This window comes from Lissotriton helveticus, chromosome 5_1 (assembly GCF_964261635.1).
Source record: "Lissotriton helveticus chromosome 5_1, aLisHel1.1, whole genome shotgun sequence".
NCBI classification, from domain to species: domain Eukaryota; kingdom Metazoa; phylum Chordata; class Amphibia; order Caudata; family Salamandridae; genus Lissotriton; species Lissotriton helveticus.
In genome coordinates, this window is record NC_136065.1 from 575,221,522 (window position 1) to 575,244,090 (window position 22,569).

The following is a 22,569-nucleotide window of genomic DNA, read 5'->3' on the forward strand; positions in this document are numbered from 1 at the left end:
AAAGTGAAAATACTGATGGAGAAACGCAAGAAAAACAAAGCTGGAAGGAAAAGGTTCTTGTGGGGCTGAAACTAAAAGTAATCTTACACCTTGAGGAGAATACAAATTGATGAGAAAGACTGATCAGGAGATTTCCTCGATATTTCCTGCAGGGAGATAAATAAACCTGAATATTTAATGTAAAGCTTAGTGATTTGAGTAGTAAGCAAGAGCTATAGCATACTAATTCACCTCTTCCAACAGCCTCAAAATGATATTTCTTCCCTCCCTTCGAGGATTGAATCCAACAATCCCAATGCATGTTTAATGTGGCACGTTTCTTGATCTAAATATCGCACCATCATAAATGTCCATATTTGAGGCCTGTTTTGATTGTATAACTTGAAGGACATGCTTATTCAGAAGCAACGTTTGTATGTTGGGATTATGGGCTTCAGGATCGGATTTGAATCAGTATATAGATCTATGCTTTGGATAGCTTTTTTCAGTTTGGCCATGGACCATGGTTATTTTAAGCGTCGGAGTGATGTCATCCTTCTTTAGGTTTTGAAACAGTAAATAAATCTAAGTAGTTTTCGATTAATAAGTGTGTCCGACGGAGCAGTTTTCTGTACCTTATATTTCAATTGTACATATATTGTTATAAATGAATATGTGAAATTGTCTTCTAGAGCTGCGCAAGTGCTGGCCTTAATGCTAAATAGCGATCTGCACGCATCAAATGACAGAACACACTCAGATAGGGGTGGAAGGTCAACATTTAATAGATCAAGCAACATGAGTCAAATGCACTATCTCTTAATTGATATAAATCTTTGGCCCACCTTGATGGATATGGCAGTAGTAGACAGGACGAATAGTGATCAGAATGCCTTGTGACTGACACTGGTGGGAAGTTTGACAGAGAAACTCCAAATTATAGCCAGTAAAGACAATGGCGACCTCTTTAAAATAGACAATGGCAAAACTATAAGGTGGAACCAGCTGGTCAAGGGCCCCTTTGCATTAATAATGTCAAGATGGCAGTGGAGAAACTAAGGCCCCCATTAGGATGACGGGCAGTGGTCCTGTGGGGGGTAATAGGATGTGCCCGCCACAGTGGCATTGCACTGCCCGCCACAATGCTAAAAATGCATAAATGCATTTGCATAGACAAAGCGGCATGCACCCCCCACCTCTCCTTCACTCTGGGGCCCCCCAGAGTGAAGACCGCATGCCTTTCCCGCCGCGGAAAGGCATCTAAAGCAGCCCATCATATTATGGCTACACCACCACCATATGAAACCTTTTCCGACCCGGTCGCAAGGCGACCGGGGCGGAAAAGTGGCGGACGGTCTTTCGGTCCGCCGCGGTCCCCCCTGCCATCCTAATATGGCGGGGGGATTTAGGTGCGGATGGCGGGCGGATTGCCCCCGCCAGGCTGGCGGTGGCTACCGCCAGCCTGGCGGGGGCAATCTGCCCGCCATCCTAATGGGCCTCTAAATGTTCTTGCCCCTACGTCCAGAATATCCTCTGTGCAGAATGTTTATGAAGAGCTCTACACGCAAATTAGAGAGCTTCTATGCCAAGATACCAAGGCTGCTAGTAGCAAACCCAGGGAGGTGGCACGGTACACTTAAGAATGTAGTGTAGCAAAAACCGAACTAATAACCACAGCAACATCAAATGGAGGTCCGACTTGGTGAGATGCAGAGCTCTCCATAGGAGTACATTGGACAGAGCTGAGAGGGCCTGGGAGAGTAGCCTCTGGGAAAACCTTCAAGACGCAATTCTAGCTAAGGACTACACATCTCTTTGGGAAAAAATCTTCAGTGTGTGCCAAAGTCCTCCTTGTCGATTTGTAATTCTATATCCAATCTCAAGAGTGGGTTACCAATTTCAGCAGCCTATATTCACCTAGTATTGAAATGGGGCAGGAGGGCGATGACTCCCAACTTGCTGTCGAACTGAATTCTGCTGGTATGTTAGAATGCGATTTAACCTTTGAAGCTATTGTCAGCTGCCTTGCTTCCACAGCCCCTGGGCCCAACAAGATTCCTAACGATTTGTATATGGCTAACCCAGAAGCGTGGGGGCCCTATATTAACCACCAATCGTATGCAATCCTGCCATGAATCGAGATTCTTCCTTTATGGAAAATTGCAGAGAGAATTTCAATTGATAAGAAGGGGCTTTGAAAAGACCCAGGGGATTACAGGCCCATTAGTTTGCTAAACTCTCTACAAAAGATCTTCTGCAAACAAGTGCTAGTCCATCGTCAAGACTGGATTGTACTAAATGAGGTCCTATCTGACTTACAGGCGGGCTTTAAAAGCAGTGTCAGCACCATTGACCAGGTTTTTTATTTGACATGCATCGATTGGAAAACGTCAGTTGTCAATATAGGCAACTTATATGTAGCCTTCGTTTATTTTCATGCCGCCTTAAATCTTTTTTCTAGAAGATAGTTGTGGACGAAAAGGGCATCCATGCAAATCTACTATACATCTTGGTGTGACTACATTCTGATTATTCCCGCCAAATCATGTGGGTAGATAATGGAGTAAGGCATGGCTGTGTCCTTGCCTCCACCATGTTCTCATTGTACATCAGGGAGGTGGTTGACTACCTAATTAGGGATGGGTGCAATTCCCCTAATGCCGTTGGCGCAAAATTTGTTTATAGGAGGTTGCTACGTCTGGGACTCTTCTCCAACGGAATGTTGACGACTCCTTAATTGAGGATCTATCAAAGTGCGGTGCATATTAGAGTACTCACTTCTACATTTCGATGGGTGACAGAAAATAAAGATACTCTAATGTCTATTCCACCCTAGTGCATGAATTGGCATTCGGATTGAGTCGTCTTCCGTTTTCTCTTCTTCTTCTACGATTGTTGCACATTATTTGTGCTTCAACTAGCTTTGCTGCTGACTTATCATATCAGCTGTGGCTTTTTCCAATGAGACTGTAATCAACCTGAATTTGTTCTGCCCTGAGGAAGCCCATATCGGGCGAAACACGATGGCTGTTTCGTGCTGTTTCATTGATCATCGTACTTTGAGTTTCTTGGCTGTTTTATCATCGTGTCAAGAGAAACCGATTAAAATTTGGACTTTTTTCACATTCATGAAGGACATGTGTCTCAATTTATCAATTTGATATATCACATTTAACAAATTTTCTTGTTGCCTCTCCATTCGCCTGTTTATGGTTAGAGAGTGCCGTCTTTACTCTTTGCTGAAGACACTCTATTACTTTCCAAGTCTCCTGGGTGATTACAACAGTTTTTGAATAATTGTAATGATTTCTGTGATGAGAGGGTACTACAGCTGAATAATTCAAAGACCAAATGTATGCTGTTCCACTCCGCATTCCAAATAAACAGAAGAGTAGGATGTACGTGGGATAAATCGATCAATCGGGTGTCATTCTTTGACTAGCTAAGCACAAGACTAATGCCAAATCTAAACAGGGTTCTTCAGATCCCAAAAACCCATACATTATTAACCTATCGCAATTCAAGTACAGCCAAGATTCACAGAAGCACTACCTCCAAGAGGATGGTATCGGGCCTGGAGATATAGAGGGCCTCATTTATGAAAAGTGACGCACCGCTGCGTGAAAACAGCGATGCATCACTTTTCATTGCGCCCTCCTTGTGACACCAATGATGCGTCATATTTACAGAATGACGCATCATGTCGCAAGGAGTTACAGATACGTCAGTATTTCTGATGTATCTGTAGGCGCAAAAGTGACGCATTGCTGGAGTGTGTCACAAAAGTGACGCAACTCCAGCAATGTGTCCTGGCTTGCGTCAGTCTTACGCCTGCTGTGAGGCATGCGTAAGATTTTGACGCCTTTCAATCCTAGAAGTGGCGCAATGAAATCTCATAGATTTCACTGCGTCACTTCCATGACCCTTTCTTGCATCAATACGCCCCTCTTGCATACATTATACCTGGCCCAGTTATGATGTGGTGCAAGAGTTTACAAAGTGACGCATCTACCTAGATGCGTCACTTTGTAAATATGGCGCAACAAGGCGCATTTTTTACGCCACTGGTGCATCACAAAAAGTGACACACCGGAGGCGTAAAAGTGACGCCCATCCTCATAAATGAGGCCCATAATGTAAAGGCCCTAGGGACTGCTTTCTATGGTTCAGAAATTTGGGGTTAGGCATTTGCTAAGCTCAGATGGCACACGTAGGCCCTTATGATCTTTAGTGTTGACACCTCTAGAGTGGTGGTTGTCTCCATGGCCGAATTTCTGTTCTCAGTATGGATTAGACGATGCAAGTTTATACAAATCCTTAGTAAAGAAGTCTATTATTTGTTAAAAAAATGTTTTAAATCCAATTACCACAGTGATAAGATTCACTCGCTAAGTCGAGTTGTGGTTTGCTACATTTTTATTTTAGCCTGTACAGCATCAATTGAGCTTTTGTTGACTGCTCAACTCTTCTTGTAATTGGTTTACAATTGTGCTGCACTCTATATTGCTCGTGCACTTTGGCACTCATTGCATGTTGGGCCCTTTTAAAGAAGGAGAGAAAGAGCTAGAATCCTACTGCTCCTAGAACTCATGTATTAACTCAGATATTTATAATACACCAAGGTTTACAAAGTGTGGTCCCTTTTTTTAGTAACATTGGTGGTTTTAAATTATATTTGTATTTTATTGACTTTTGCACTTTCCAATTAAAAGGGTTGGCAGACGGCGAAAATACGCATGTTTGCTCCTGCCTGTGTTGACCAAATGGACCAACATTAAGAGATTCTACATCGAATTAATGTCTTACCATGGCTGTTTTCAAAACTATGCTTGTATTTTATTGTTTTTGCACTTTTTGTAACCTCTAAAAAAGGGAGTAGGCTTACGGCGACCCACTGTTTTCTTTTTTGTTTAACAAGATAGGCTGCTCTTGTTAGTGCAGAACAAAGGGCCTATTGATAGGAGTCAGCATACTAACTCATGGGCCTACTTTGATTTTGGCCCTTTGTCATTCTCTGTTGTGTATTTTTTGTACCTAAACAAAGCATATGCCTATAAAGAAAGCATAAGTATTTGATACTCCTACCGTATGTATAGAATTTAATTATTTTTCAATACTTTTGAATGTTGTTAATTATTTACCTTACGGTTTATCTGAATTAACTCATCCATTGATTTGTTGCCCTGTATCCGGGTTTGGTTTTGTAACAGCTCTAGTGTACTAAGTGTACTAAGAGGTATCTTTGCGGTAGGCTCTCTGGCTCAAGACTTTTATTGTTGTTTAGTTTTTTTTATTCCATGCTGCTTTGTATCTCACTATGCTGGATTTATGTTTGTTCAACTTCTATGATCTTAATGATCGAAATAAAGTTATTATGATGATAATGTCATAGAATAAGAGTCTGGCAGCCCAAAACTAAAGACGGGACAAATTCCACTCCTATTAGTCATTGGGAACATCATGATACTTGCAAAATCATCTAATGTGCTCCAGCATTTATTATCACTCTTTGACGCCAGAAACCGGTCCTAGGATGCTTTGATTCCGGTCCAGGAAAGACATGGCTTGGCAGTTCGGGCTGGTCTGTTCCCATGAGGCACAGAGTCAAGACTGTTTTGCATATGGCCATGTCTGTACTGGGGTGGCTTGGTGAGCAAAATAACAATGGATTAAACCCAGATCTGTGACTGGGGGTGAATGTTTTGCCATTGTGCAACATTCCGTCCACCTTCTTGTGTGTTTTGCTGTTCACCCTATGTGGGAAGGGTATGCCCAGACGTGGATCCCTTGCTCACTAAGCCACTGGAGTCAAGCAATCCTGGCTGAAGACAGCTGATAGCCAGAAACCGGTCCTAGGATGCTTTGATTAAGGTCCAGGAAAGACATGGCTTGGCAGTTCGGGCTGGACTGTTCCCATGAGGCACAGGGTCAAGACTGATTTGCATATGGCCATGTCTGTACTGGGGTGGCTTGGTGAGCAAAATAACGATGGATTAAACCCAGATCTGTGACTGGGGTGAATGTTTTGCCATTGTGCAACATTCCGTCCATGCTGAAGACTTCCGGCACCAAAACTAATAGATTGATAGGCCTGAAATGCTGGTGCATAATCGAAATAGTGAATTAGGGCCTGATGTAGAGTTTAGTGGACGGTTTACGGCATCACAAATATGACATTGGATATAATGCACATCTTATACTGGGAATGGGATACCCATCATATTTGTAAAAGAGTAACCTATCAGCTGAACTCTAAATCAGTCGCTTAGATGCGACACAGAATACATTTCTCAAACACTTGATCAAAATGCATACTTATATCTATATACATATATATATATAAAAGAATGTATGTCTGTCTGTCTGTCTGTCTGTTTGTCCTTTATGCATTACTAGCAGCCTGTTTCTGAAAGCCGCGCCTCTTTTTTTAGGCCTGCCCCCTCTGACAACTCCGAGGCTCACAAATGAGTAAAGTTTTGTTTTTGTTATTGCTGCAAGTACTGTGAGTGTTATCAGTAATGGAGCGTGAATGGGCGCACACATTGAAATCCAAGACCATTAATTTTGTGTTTTTTGTTTTGGCCCAGGCCCCTCTGACAACGGTGACGGCTACAAAGGTGTGAATGTTGCGCCGAGGCCGAGGGAATTCGCGCTTCTGAAAGCCGCGGCCCTTTTTTAGGCCTGCCCCCTCTGTGAACGCCAAGGCTCACAAATGAGTAAAGGTTTGTTTTTGTTAGCGCTGCAAGTACTGTGAGTGTTATCAGTAATGGAGCGTGAATGTGCACGCACAGTGAAATCCGCACAGATTTTTGTTTTGTTTTTGTTTTTATGCCAGGCCCCTCTGACAACGGTGATGCCCACAGAGGCATGAATGTGGCGCCGAGTGAATTCCGCGCTTATGAAAGCCGCCCCCCTTTTTTTAGGCCTGCCCCCTCTGACAACGCCGAGGCTCACAAATGGGTAAAGCTTTGTTTTTGTTAGCGCGGCAAGTCGGCAGTTAGCGCGGCAAGTCGGCAAGTACTGTGAGTGTTATCAGTAATGGAGCGTGAATGGGCGCGCACAGTGAAATCCGCGCCCATTTGTTTTGGGCCATGCCCCTCTGACAACGGTGACGCCCACAAAGGAGTAATGTGAAGTGTAGTTTGAGATGCCCATCGCAACTTTGACATGCCCATCGCTGACAGCATAACGCCAACGCCCACAAGGGACTACTTTACCCCTAATGTTCTTTGACCTTTCTAATGTATATGGTGGCTAGCTGTATAGCCTATGTCCATCTGCTGCAACTCCCCTTTACAATGCTGTATTGGGTGTTGTGATTGGTGCTGTACTTCTAGAGATTACCTGCCTCAAAGGTTCAGCTCTCTCTTTATAATAGTAGTATAGACTACACCATTCATCCGATCGCCATGAATCTTTGGGAAGTTGTTGAGTACACTCCTGCGAAGGTTTCTGGCATAAAAATTGTTTAAATATGGGCCCCCCAGGGCCCTCATAATCTTTCGAATACTGATGTACGCACCAGACGGAAAAACAACAAAGTGTGTATCCACAAACACTCTAAAAAATAAATAGAAATAAAACACCATTCATCCGATCGCCATGAAACTTTTGGAAGTTGTTGAATACACTCCTGCGAAGGTTTCTGGCATAAAATGTTTTTAAATATTGGCCGCCAAGGGCCCTCTTAATCTTTTGAATACTGATGTACGCACCAGACGGAAAAACAACAAATCATGTATCCACAAGCACTCGAATAAATAAATAGAATTAAAATACCATTCATCCGACCGCCATGAAACTTTGGGAAGTTGTTGAGTACAGTCCCGCAAAAGTTTCTGGCATAATTATTTTTTAAGTATCGGCCCCCAGGGGCCCTCATAATCGTTCGAATACTGATGTACGCACCAGCCGGAAAAACAAAAAATCGTGTATCCACAAGCACTCGAATAAATAAATAGAATTAAAACAACACTTTGAAATGTTTTCCATATTAAAATGAATTTGTTTCAATAAAAATGACACAATGTAAATTGAATGTTATCATCACAAGTTTCCTTAAATTTCCTTTCTTCGGAGATCGCAGCAACGCGCGACGGGTAAGCTAGTCGATAATAAAATGGTACAACTGCAACCAGGTGTTTGCCCATTTAAAGACATTCTAGATGTTAAACAAATGTCATGTTGGCATAAACTGTGGATATCACTGCAATAATCATTACCTGAAGGCATCAAGAAAGCTTTCACCAATTTGGCACAGTGGGGAAATCCTATGGTGTACTGAAGAAAAGATCACTTAGGGGGGACTCACCTCGGGCCACTGCTTTAAGCTGTATGAGAACTTTACCCCAGATGCTGTGAAATGTTTCAGGTTTCAGGTTTTAATGTCTTTATTTCGATAATAAAATCATAAAAGACAAAATAAAAACATTTTTAAGAAAATCAAGAAACCACCACAACATACAAACGCTTATGAAAAACCAAATCTAAAACACAAAAAAAAATTTTTTTCAAGTTTATACTAAAGCTAAAATCACAATAAAAGGTTATTAAACATTAGTGGATTCCACGAGACATTAAATAAACCTGGTACCAGAAATATAGTGACACACAAAAAACATTACAGAATGTAATTACAAAACAAATTTTGGGTTCTTTCTGACTCTTATTGCCCAGGCCCAGCCTAAAAATTTAGCCAAACATATCACGATAAATTCAGAGGTATTTGTTTTTAGAGCCCATATTGCATCTGAAGATTTTCTACAGGGTAGTCGTTTGAAGAGGGGTTTTAGCCACTTAGAGCGGGGTTCTGTGTATTGAGGACAAACAAACAAAAAATGGCCCTCGGTTTCTTTATGATTGGGGCAACAACTACAGAAGCTTGTTTGAGTTTTACCCCAAGATGAGGTAAAGGAATTCAGGGGTAATGAGCCCACCCGAAATTGATGGTAAAGCTTTTTATCCAATGGCCTGGTGATGGAATCCCAATAGGTCTCACGGGCAGGATCCAGCTTAAAGCTTAGGAAACGCCCTGTTAGACCCTCAGAACTAGAGGCCTGTACCAAGGAGAGGCGGGTTGAGGCCCAAAATAAGTCCTTGAATTCCTTTTTCGAGGGAAAATTATTATTATCTGGGGACACCCATAGATGGTTTAGGCCCATGTCACACAGGCTCTTTTTCACCGAGCGGAGCCATGGGATCCGCTCAGAACCCCACATAGCCTTTACTCCTGCTAACTCTTTTGCAAACAGTACAAGGTCCTCAGTGGTCCATAAGCGCCTCCAGGTAGACACTACTCTGTATCTTGCCATATCCGTGATTGGGGTACAACCCATATCATGACAGAGAGGGATCGATGGAGTTGATTGTGGTAACCCTACTAGGTTACGAAGAAATCTACACTGGGTTCTGTATAGACTCGAAAGATCCATAAACCCCCATAACTCTGCCCCATAAAGTATGGCTGCGTTAATTTTGGTATCATATATTCTCAAGGCGGGGATAACCCGTTTTGTGATGGATTTCTTCTGCTCGCGCAGAAGGCATCCAGTCAGTTGGGCGAATTTCAATTGCTGTGTCGCTATTTGATCTTTCCAAGACAGACGACAGTCCAGGGTGACCCCCAAATACGTCATGGTTTCAACTTGTTCCAAGTTGACCCCATTTAATTGTACGCTACTGCGTATTAGATTTTTCCTGGATAAGACCATAAACTTGGTTTTACCCACGTTTATCTGGAGGTCGTTTTTTTTACAAAACTCCTCAAAATGGTTTAGGGCCCGCTGTAGGCCTCCCCGGGTTTTTGATAGGAGTAGGGTGTCGTCGGCAAAGATCAACATAGGAAATTTAGTCCCCGCTAGAGATGGAGCATCGGTATTTATGGGCATAAAAAATTTAACTATTTGGTCAATAAAGAGTAAAAAAAGGGTGGGAGCAAGGACGCACCCCTGACGGACTCCTCGAGTTACTGGGAATGAGTCCATGAATTGACCTTGAGCTCCCCACCTTACCCTGGTGTAGTTCTCATCGTGTAGTCTGATAATCAACTCAACTAATTCCCCCGGCATACCCAGGTCCCTCAGAACCTGCCATAACTTTCCCCTCGGTACTAGATCGAATGCTGACTTCAAATCTATGAAGGCAGCAAAAATGGTGCCACCGCCTAATGTAACAACCTTCCAAAAGATCATACAGAAGCGTAGCACCTGATCGATGGTACTTGTACCGGATCTAAACCCCGCCTGCATTGGGGATAGTATATTTTCAAGATCCATCCACCCCTGTATTCTCGCCAAGATCATACGGGCGAAAACTTTTTGAAAACAATCAATTAAACTGATCGGGCGATAGTTTCCTGGATTTGATCTATCTCCCTTTTTGTGTATAGGCAAAATCTCGGCCCCCTTCCATGTTTTAGGGATACAAGCTCCTCTCGCTATAGCATTAGCTATACTAGTTAAATAAGGTACCCAGAGGGCAGTATTAGCCTTAAACAGATCAGCTGGGATATGATCCAACCCAGGGGCTTTTCCCCGCTTTGTCAAGCCTAATGCTATCTCCGTTTCAGTTTCGGTGAAGGTCAACGTCACATCACAGGGGGGCATTACGTTTAACGGGTTCAGTGTGGTTAGATGATCGGTAACCTCTGCGCTGAATTGGGTTGAATAATAATTTATCCAGGCTTCAGGGGATACGTTATTAGATGCGGTACGAAAATTACCATCCTTACCGCATTTAACGATGTCCCAGAATTTAGTCTGATTATTAGACTTACTAGCATCCAAAAGGTCCGTCCAATAGTCATCTTCCCATGCCCTCTTAGCTTCCCATTGTACTCTTTTGTACCTTTGCCTGGCCACCTTTACTTCGCTCATGTTTCTGGATTTCACTTTCTCAATCAGGGAACTGTGGGCCTCCCTGCACTCTCTGTTATACCATTTTGCTCTAGGGACTTGCAAATGCCCAGTACTTTTCTTACAGGGTTTCGAGAGAAGTTGTTTAAGCTCAATAAAACAATTGTCATGAATACCCATAATCTTATCTAGATCCATCTGGTCCCTCTCGACAACATTAGACCTCATATTATTTAGTGCAAGCTTCACCACATTTTCTATGTTAGCCTGTATAGATACATCATTAGATATGGTGGACCATTTAAGTCTCCTCCGGTCATTTGATAGGGTTAGAACCCCTTGCCCCATCGGATCTGGTTCCGCCAATCTTATTAGATCATATGTTTTAAGTTTCATGGACAAGGGATTGTGATCGCTTTCCGGGCGCATAACAATTTCCATATCAACAATTAGGCTCCAAAATTCCATTTTTAAAAAAATATAGTCAATGCGGCTTTTTCTCACACCGTTGTCAAATGTGGCCGTACTGATTTAGTACGGCCATTTAAGGCCCTTAACCCCCAAGTAAGACAAAAGGCAGTCCAGCTCAGGGCGGCCTCCGTTGCTTTAACAAGTGTTCCATTCGTTAGCTCCGGGATATTCCATGTTGCGTCCTCTGCAAATCCCCAATTGTCCTCAGGCAGATAGAGTGGCTCGATAGTACAGTTTATATCACCAGCTATCAAAATGAAAGTATCTTTGTTCCAACCAGTTAAAAGGTGGTCTAAGACACCTATCAACTGGGGACATCGCCCACCAGGAAGGCCACGAGAATAGATATTGATAATAAGCATATCCTGGCCCCCTGCCTTGCGCAACCTAACTGCCAAGATGTCAGGATTATCCACATACAATTCAAAAACTGAATAACCCCAGGCCTGTTTTACCCACGTTGTCAGTCCCCCTGAAGCACGCCCTTTATTGCTCTTTATTGCGGGCTTAAAAAAATTTATGAACCCGACTCTGTGTAAGGGTACTGTAGCCCAGGTTTCTTGGAGTTGCACAACCTCATGTTTGTCAATGAACTCTAACCAATCTTCGGAGTCCAAGCGGGACTTTACTCCGGCTACATTCCAAGACACAAAGTTTGATATCAGAGGATCAGTTTCTATAGGGTTGTTGCTGACATTGGCAGGGGAATCAGTATTGGATAACCTAACACTTATTGGCTCAATACTGGCTCTCTTTTCTACTATCTTATCAGTCTGCATCTTTGCCCCAACTGACACGGCCGGTATTCTAACTTTCTTATTGGATAAAGGCTGGTGATCCATTTTTAATTCCAAAACAGAGTTAGGTGGATGTTGCACTGCTTCCCCATTCTCTATGGACAGGTTAGATGACAAGCTTGATGCAAACAGTCAATCAATCCACTCTAAATCAGACAATACCTCAAAGTGGTTAAAGAGCGGGGGGTACTGTTGGGGATAAGGTGTTGTTGGCTCTCGAAATCTCCCCTCCCTTGTTATCCACTGGTTGGGGCCCATTTGGTGGTTAGTATGGGTGTGGGGATAGAAGTAGCCAAGGGACAGGGTCTGAACATCACCCAGGCGGGCAAATCTAGCTTTCCTTTGGATTCTGTCCACCACCCAGGGGTCTTTAAAGGAGATCAAGATACAATCTCCTTCTAGGTCTTTTGAGCCTTTACCCACCCAATCAACTCTCCTTACATACAGGATTTCGGTTGGTGATGAGGAGGGGAGGGGACGGTGTTTATTTAACCAAAATATGACCTTATTCCGCAAGTCCCCTTGTGACTCTTTAGTGCCATCTTTTAAGGGGGCCACCCCAGTCAAAACAATGGTGTATTGGGACGCTTCTGGTGGTGGGTTAACTCTAGGTGTACGACGTGTATTTCGGTTATCCGACCTCTGAAACCTAGACGGTTGTGATTTATTTTGGTCTTTACCCGTCATTGATGGTTGCACAGAAGTAATATTTGTATGGTTTGAAGGGCCGTTCGACACGGGATGTTTCGCTGCAGTATTGTTACCAGTTAATGGGCGTTTATCCCTCTGATTATCTTTTGTGGGCACTCTACTGGCAGAGGGCAGAATGGCAGCGGGTTTAGCCCCTAGTAGGGAATTTTTATTATTAGCAGCTAAAGTCCCCGCGGGGATCGCTGTGGGTTTCCCTGCTTGTTGATTTGAGCCCCAAGTAGAATTACGGTCCCCCGTCCCAGTGGCGGGTTTGGTTAATTTTTGTAAAAGACCCATGTTGGTATTGACAACTGATTCCAAAATGTCTATTTTGGCAGTCATCAACCTTGTTCTCTCTAAGACCGGGAGCAATATAGTTTTTAACATAGCTTCCATCTTAGCCAACAGAGTATCGTCACTGCTAAGACAGGTTGGACACGGATTTGATGAACCAGAGTGGGCTAACGATGGACAATACACCATTGGTGGACTGTGGTGGGACTGGGAGGGAGGTAAACTCACCCTATGGGTAGGATCGATTTTGGGTTGTTTTTGAACCTTTTCCCCCTGTGGGCTATAAACGTATTTTCTTTTCCGGGATCTTGGATTATTATTATCTTGTAACAAGTTGGGCACACTGGGGGGAGTGGGAACAAAAGACTGTGATGCATCAGACGGACTACACTCATCATCCTCAATATACTGGCTGTCATCCTCATAGCTTATCTGATTAGTATGAGGGTTCGGTTCTCTATTATCATGGGGTGGGGAAAAATTGGCTCCATTGCCATCCATATGGACTATCGCCTCTGTCTCTGTAGTAGAGATACAATTAAAAGCTGCGTTTGTTAAGGGGCTTTTAACATGGGCTAGAGCGCCAATTGAAGAACGCTTCCCGGTAACTAAATCCAGGGACAGTCTATGTTCTACCATTTCTATTTCCTTTTCTAGGATACCTGTCGCTCTGGTGATAAAAGCATCAAGGGGACCAGAAACAACACCCTTGGAGGTTTGTATATGGACTAGACGTTCTTTCCCAGATCGTAATACCATGTTTACAGGCTGAGTGTGATAATATCTAGAATACAATACAATATAAATATTAAAATGTCCACTATACCACCTAAAAATACCAATACAGCCCCTCTCTGTGAAATGCAATAAGGCTAGATACCACACAGGACAAGTTAGTACACACAAAAATAAATTTTAACTAGGGCTCTTGGCCCAACCCAACCTTGTCCGACCACGGACGGCCACAGACGGTCCCGCCCTTGTCCCGGGCTTCTCCCGGCACGCTCCCGCGCGCTCCCGCGCAGCGGGAATGATGCTTCCCTTTTATTACAATGTGATCAGACGTGAGGGGCGGAGCCGGCAGGGAGAGCAGCCCAGATGACCACGGGCGCGCGGGGACTCCTGGAGCTTGGAGTCCGCCGCTTCTAGCTCGCAGCCCTGCCGGTCAGGAGAGCAAACACACCTCAAGGTCCTGTAGTCTGCTCCTAGCCGCGAATCGGGACCCACGAAGCGGGTCCGGCGAGGGGCAGCGGCAGAAGCAGGCAGGCAGGCAACAACAGGCTCCCTCAGCTCCCTCCTCGGTCAGTATCCAGCGTTTTCAGGCAAAGGAATCCGCTGATTGCAGGGTGAGACGCCGCTTTATCCTTCCAGATGGGGGCGGAGCCGGCAGGGAGAGCAGCCCAGATGACCACGGGCGCGCGGGGACTCCTGGAGCTTGGAGTCCGCCGCTTCTAGCTCGCAGCCCTGCCGGTCAGGAGAGCAAACACACCTCAAGGTCCTGTAGTCTGCTCCTAGCCGCGAAGCGGGACCCGCGAAGCGGGTCCGGCGAGGGGCAGCGGCAGAAGCAGGCAGGCAGGCAACAACAGGCTCCCTCAGCTCCCTCCTCGGTCAGTATACAGCGTTTTCAGGCAAAGGAATCCGCCCAACTTTCCTATAGATATACTTTATGTTTGCATAATTAGTTTCCAGTGGCATCAGAACTGAAGTACACAGACCAAACAGATTAGCAGAAGAGAACTATACTTTAATAGTATTCCTCCAAAATAGGATAGAATAATGAAAACCAAGCCAAACTGGACAAACTTCCCATTTGGCCTACCGAGGCACGATGGGCAAATGCGGCTGCTTGCAGGAAATATTCTTTTCGCCAAAGTATTTGTGATAAACCTAATGACTTACTTCTTCTATTGTGTTTTGCCCCTAGCATGGCTTATGTAGAAGGTTTATTACTCCTACCCTTTCTCAACTTGAGGTTTCAACATGCCTCAGATTACAACATGCACTTCTGAACCTTTGTACTCGCATGCTTGTCATCTGGGTGGCTACCATATGCTGACTATATATATATATGTCTATATATATCTATATATATATATATATAGATATATATTACCTACTGGCAGTCGGCAATATGTAGTTATAGTTAGGACCTATTTTTCATAGGAGATCCACAACATTCTATTTGCAATAACTTTGGTGCTGGTTGACGAATCTTCTCAAAATGTTCAAAACTCGTGGAGCGTTCTGGTCTGCTCCTATCCTGAAAGTTTGGGGGTGATTGGTCAAGTGGGGGCCGAGACAAAAGGGGGTCCCAAAACGTGTTTTCCCCATGCAATTTTCCATAGGAACCTGCAATCGCAGCTACAGCCCGAAGTGCTGAACGGAATTATGCCAAATTTTGCAAAGAGGTAGTCCTTGGTTCACACTTGTGCCTTTTGGTTAAATGGTGTAAATCTGTTTGGTAGTTTTTTAGATATTAAAGGAAAAAAATACTTATATATCTGGGCGGAGCCTAACGACACATCTCATCGTGAGATATGATTGGTTGTCAGCACTTCATCCAAGACAGCGACCTTGGCACCAATATACAGGATAGCACCTCATTAAAAAGCATTGCAGTTAATAGAAGGTTTTAAGACCTTAGTTACATTATAAATCATTTGTTGATGGTCATACTCATTTTAGGAATTGTGGTGTGTTCTAAGGTGATTTTCCATGTGAAAAAGCCTTCTGCTGGTCTATCATGAATCATGTTTGACAGAAAACTATTTTGTCATGCTTTTCCCACAGAGGTTTGGAAGGTGATCTATGAGCTAAACTGTGAGCATATTCTCTGTAAATTCACATTATCGTTGTCAGTCATGTGAGAATGAAGTCTGACATTCTCAGTAAAACATGTACAGCCAACAAGGGCAGAGACTGTCAGTTAATTCCTTTGTGTTCTACTGCATCCTCCCAGAATGTTCTAAACAACAACTAGAGTGCTAACAGATTTACCTCTGACAAAAGTATAGCACACCTGAAGCCATCTTGATTGGAATAAAGTGGTAACTCTTAAAACATTTAATTTAAAAAGGAACAAAATGAGGGGGTTCATTTTGCCATAGAAAGTATGATTAGGGCTGCAGAAAAAAAAGTAGGGCACATTTTGAGTGACTTCTCAAATCCTCTTCTATTTCAATAAAAACAATTCTGACATGCAGACTGAAACATGTACTTTCATTACCAGCAGCAGACTTCCCTGGTGAGCAGTAGCTTTACTACAGTGATCTAATGAGCAACTAGAGTGCTAACATTCAGAATTTATGGCAAATGTGTGACACATCTGAATGCCTTCTTGATGGAACCAAAGTAAAACACTGAAAGTATTTCCTACTGAGGAGACTGTCGTAAATGAGGAAATTAGGAAACTTCATAACAAATAAGTCTCCCAAGATGGCCGTCAGAGACAAAAAGTGCCCAAACGTAGCACAAATATCACCCAGATGTACCACAAGTATAGAACAACTAGAGCGCTAACAGTCTTACTTATGACAAAAGTATGGAACACATGAAGCCATCTTGATTTGAATAAAGTGGTCACACTTAAAACATTTCATTTACAAAGGAACACAATGAGGGGCTTCATTTTGCCAACGAAATTATGATTAGTGCTGCAGAAAGAAAAATTAGGGCATATTTTGACTTCTGAAATCCTCTTCTATTTCATTAAAAAATTCTAACATGCAGACTGAAACATGCACTTTGAATACCAGCATGAATACCAGCAGCAAACTTCCCTGGTGAGCAGTAGCTTTACTACAGTGATCTAGTATAGAGTAGTAGAAGAGAGTGAGTAGTACAGAGTAGTAGGAAAGTAGAGAGTGAGTAGTAGAGCGTAGTAGAGTAGTAGAGTGTGAGTAGTAGAGAGTAGTAGAGAGTGAGTAGTAGAGAGAGTAGTAAAGAGTGAGTAGTAGATTAGTAGAGTAGTCAGTCAGTGTCAGCCAGTCAGTGTCAGTCAGTCAGTGTCAGTGTCAGTCAGTCAGTGTCAGTCAGTCAGTCAGTCAGTGTCAGTCAATAAGTGTCAGTCAGTGTCAGTCAATCAGTGTCAGTCAGTCAGTGTCAGTTAATCAGTGTCAGTCAGTGTCAGTCAGTGTCAGTGTCAGTCAATCAGTGTCAGTCAGTCAGTTTCAGTCAATCAGTGTCAGTCAGTGTCAATCAGTCAGTGTCAGTCAGTCAGTGTCAATCAGTCAGTGTCAGCTAGAGCAGTTCTGCTGACCTGGTTCTCTGGCTCTAAAGCAGCTCTGCGGACCTCCTTCTTAGGCTATAGAGCAGCTCTGCTGATCTGGTTCTCTGGCTCTACAGCAGCTCTGCTGACCCGGTTCTCTGGCTCTAAAGCAGCTCTGCTGACCCGGTTCTATGACTCTAAGGCAGTTCTGCTGACATAGTTCTCTGGCTCTACAGCAGCTCTGCTGACCTGGTTCTCCGGCTCTAGAGCAGCTCTGCTGACCTGGTTCTTAGTCTCTAGAGCACCTCTGCTGACCTGGTTCTCTGGCTCTAAAACAGTTCTGCTGACCTGGTTCTATGGCTCTAGAGCAGATCTGCTGACCTGATTTTCTGGCTCTAAAGCAGCTCTGCTGACCTGGGTCTCTTTGTCTAAAGCAGCTCTGTTGACCTGGTTTCTCTGGCTCTAGAGAAGCTCTGCTGACCTGGTTCTATCCCTCTAAAGCAGTTCTGCCGACCTGGTTCTCTGCCTCCAGAGCAGCTCTGCTGACCTGGTTTTCTGGCTCTAAAGCAGCTCTGCTGACCTGGTTCTCTCCATCTAAAGCAGCTGTGCAGACCTGGTTTCTCTGCCTTTACAGCAGCTCTGCTGACCTGGTTCTATGGCTCTAAAGCAGCTCTGCTGACCTGGTTCTCTGGCTCTACAGCAGCTCTGCTGACCTGGGTCTCTGGCTCTACAACGGCTCTGCTGACCTGGTTCTCTGGCTCCAAAGCAGCTCTGTCCACTCCTTCAATCATCCTGCCAGAAGCATGTCCTTATCTAATCACTCTGCTGAAACATAAGTGCTTATAAACCTATCCTGCTGTCAACTATTAGCACTCTAGGAACCTAGTCACTGTCTATACAGTTGCAGAATGACTGAGGCATTGAGGCAAGCAGTGGTACAGTCAAATGTGCACAATATATGCGGTCCCTTAACTCCTTGCAGACTACTGAGTCAGTCCTGCAAAAGTCCAGGTAATAGTCATGCTTGTCTGGAATCACACTATGAGTCTGTGTCCACTCCTACAATCATCCTGACAGAAGTATGTCCTTATCTAATCACTCTGCTGAAAAATAAGTCCTTATTGGGGTGGGCGGAAGTCGCGGAAGGGAACATCGCGGAGAGGCTCGGAGATTAAACAAATCTCCGTGCCTCTCCGCGATATTTCCATTTTGCGAGCCACCCGCCCGCCTCCCGCCTCCCGCCCGCCTCCCGCTTCCCGCCCGCCTCCCACCCGCCTTATTAAATTAGATTTACAGGCTACAAATAAAGTTAAATAAAACGTACCTTATTGACCTGCAAACTTCCCCATCGCGGCTTCTTCTTTGAAACTGTGCATGCGCGAAGCCTGCGCATGCGCATTCCTGGTGAGGAATGCGCATGCGCAGGTTCCAGCGTATGCGCTGTTTCAAAGAAGAAGCAGCGATGGGGACGTTTGCAGGTCAATAAGGTAAGTTTTATTTAACTTTATTTGTAGCCTGTAAATCTAATTTAATAAGGCGGGCGGGAGGCGGGCGGGCGGCCAACTTTCGTTTCGCCCGAGAATTTGCGATAATTTGCCCCGTTTTCCGCCTTCTTTGTGGAAGGCGGAATGTGCAAATTATCGCACATTCCGTGGGCAGGACAGAAATGTCCACCCACCCTTAGTCCTTATAAACTTATCCTGCTGTCAACTACTAGCACTCTAGGAACCTATTCACTGTCTATGCACTTGCAGAATGAATCAGGCAGTGAGACAAGCAGTGTTACAGTCAATTGTGCACAATGTATGCGGTCCCTTGAACCCTTGCAGACTACTGAGTCAGCCCTGCAAAAGTCCAGGAAATAGTCGTGCTTGTCTGGAATCACACTGTGAGTCTGTGTCCACTCCAACAATCATAATGAGAGAAGCATGTTCTTATCTAATAACTCTGCTGAAACATAAGCGCTTATAAACGTATCCTGCTGTCAACTACTAGCACTCTAGCAACCCAGTCACTGTCTATGCACTTGCAGAAGGACTCAGGCATTGAGACAAGCAATGGTAAGTCAAATGTGCACCAGGTATGCGGTCCCTTAACCCCTTGCAGACTACTGAGTCAGTCCTGCAAAAGTCCAGGTAATAGTCATGCTTGTCTCGAATCACACTGTGAGTCTGTGTCCACTTCTACAATCATCCTGACAGAAGCATGTCCTTATCTAATCACTCTGCTAAAACATAAGTGCTTAATAACTTACCCTGCTGTCAACTACTAGCACTCTAGGAACCCAGTCAATTTCTATGCACTTGCAGAATGACTCAGACATTGAGACAAGCAGTGGTACAGTGAAATGTGCACAATGTATGTGGTCCCTTAACCCCTTGCAGACTACTGAGTCAGTCCTGCAAAAGTCCAGGTAATAGCCATGCTTGTCTGGAATCACACTGTGAGTCTGTGTCCACTCCTACAATCATCCTGACAGAAGCATGTCCTTATCTAATCACTCTGCTGAAACATAAGCGCTTATAAACTTATCCTGCTGTCAACTACTAGCACTCTAGAAAATCAGTCACTGTCTATGCACTTACAGAATGACTCAGGCATTGAGACAAGCAATGGTACAGTGAAATGTGCACAATGTATGTGGTCCCCTAACCCCTTGCAGACTACTGAGTCAGTCCTGCAAAAGTCCAGGTAATAGTCATGCCTGTCTGGAATCACACTGTGAGTCTGTGTCCACTCCTACAATCATCCCGACAGAAGAATGTTCTTATCCAATCACTCTGCTAAAACATAAGCGCCTATAAACTTATCCTGCTGTCAACTACTAGCACTCTAGGAACCTATTCACTGTCTATGCACTTGCAGAATGACTCAGGCATTGAGACAATACCTAAGCACGTATAAATTAACTGAGCACTCTGTTTGCAGCACTGTCATCATTCTAGTTACTAGTGATGTTCTTATAGAATGACCTAGGCACCAACACAAGTACATGTACATTATTCTGTGCACAATCCCTACAAACCTCTAAGCAGATACATACTATTGGTACACTCCACTAAATACTGAAGTAGTACTTGTGCAGTCTAGGATACCTCCAGTCAGTCTCATGTAGTTCGTTAATCAGCCATCCAGCACTATCTTCTTAATGTATCACTCTGCCAATACCTAAGCACTTATGGGGCAGATTTACAAGGCCCCTGCGCCACCAATAAGTCACTTTTTGTAATGTAGTGATGGCTTTGGGGACTCCTCCATATTTACAAACTCTGCTTGAAAATACGACCCATTCAAACACAGCACTTTGCGTTGAAGGGGTGTTCCATGGGAGTTGCTGCGTCTGTTTCCACACAACACCCATGGAATAACACATCTCAGGACTTACGAGAAAGTGTAAATCTGTAGATGCTTGTGAATGGTGCGCCACCCTAGAGGTGGTGTAGCGAGGCGCACAACAAGGAGAAATGTTTTTTCCTCTTTCAATGCATGCTGCATTCCACAGCACACAATGAAGAAGGAAAATGCCTTTAGTGATTGTTTTTGTGCAGGAAGTAGTCCCTTCCTGCACAAAAACAATCTCCCCACGACACAGATATCCTTGCACCATGGTGCAAGGGTGCCTGCATCACTGCATGGCTGCAGTTTGTGTGCTAGTGCAGAGGGCGCACAGAATTGCGACATATTCATGTAAATATGTCACATCCCTGTGCTTCAGAATTGGCGCAGCGAGGTGCAGCTAAAGGGCTTGCAGTGCCACGCTGCAGCACTTACTCATAGATCTGCCCCTATAAATTCACCATACAGTACTAATGCATTCTTTCAGTGAATCATGCTCTACACATACATTCAACCAAACTTTCAGAAATTACCATGCAATTATAGTTTTTTTTTTAAACCAGATAAGGTAGATCTGATTTTTTTTTTCTTCAGTTTTTTGTTTTCTATTTTGTTTGTAGTTTTTTAACAATGTTGTACTCTTTTTGGTGTTTTTTAAAAAATTTAACAAAAAAGTAACTAGGGCCCCGATGTAGGTAAATCTAATTTACCGACTCATAAATACCGAATTTTACCGATTCGGTATTTATGAATCGGTAAATTGGAAGGTGGCAGATGTAGGTAATTTTTAATTTACAATTACCGAATCTGTAAGATTCGTTATTTACCGATTCGGTGAATACCGAATCGGTATTTCCCATTGATTCCTATGGGCTTTGAAGCCCATAGGAATCAATGGAAAATACCGATTCGGTATTTACCGATTCGGTAAATACCGAATCCTGGCAGGGGGAACGGGGTGTCACTTTGACACCCTGTAGCACCCCAAATGCAGGCTTGTGTGCCATGTGGCACACATAAATGCCCTAAGGGCATGTCTGTGTATCACATGGCATAGGTGTACATGCACAGATGTGCATGTACACTGTTCATGTACACTGGAATTCGGTATTTTACCACCCAATAGGATTGGGTGGTAAATACCGACTCCTAAAGGGCCTGTGGCACTCTTTGAAGTGCCACCTACATCTTGATTTACAGAATCGGTAAATTTACCGATTTGGTATTTTACTGATTCTGTATATTTACCAAATCGGTAAATATACCGATTCTGTAAATGAGATGCCCCCAACATGCCGAATCCCAAATACCGGTCGATAACGGCCGAAATCGGCCGTTACCGACCGGTAAATGGCGACCTACATCTAGCCCCAAGTAAACAGTTCGGAATTCAACATCACTGATGACATCATCCTTGTGAAAGAGTGGCAGACCTCCTCTCAATGTAATATAACCCTTGATACACACATTCAAAAATAGAAACTAGGGCCCCCATTAGGATGACGGGCTGACTTTGTCCGCCCGCCATCCCATCAGAAAAAGGGACCGCCTTGCGACTGGGGCAGAAAAGCGGATTGCCCCTGCCATCCTAATATGGCGGGGGGTTTTCACAGCAAGGATGGCGGGCGGATCGCCCCTGTCAGGCCGGTGGTGGCTGTCGCCAGCCTGGCAGGGGCGATCCGCCCGCCATCCTAATGGGCCCCTAAAATTTAAAAAAAAATGGAGATACCAATACCAGTTAGAACAACCTATTCAGTAATTCCAAAATCTACATACACAGCCACTCATTCACCAACAGTTCTATATAGTCACTCATACATGCACTCACTCATTATATGTACTCGTACACCTATACATCCTGTTACACACCGACACTTATCCATAGAGTTACTCACACACATACTTACACATACGTATTCTCTTAAACAATCACTTATAGAAA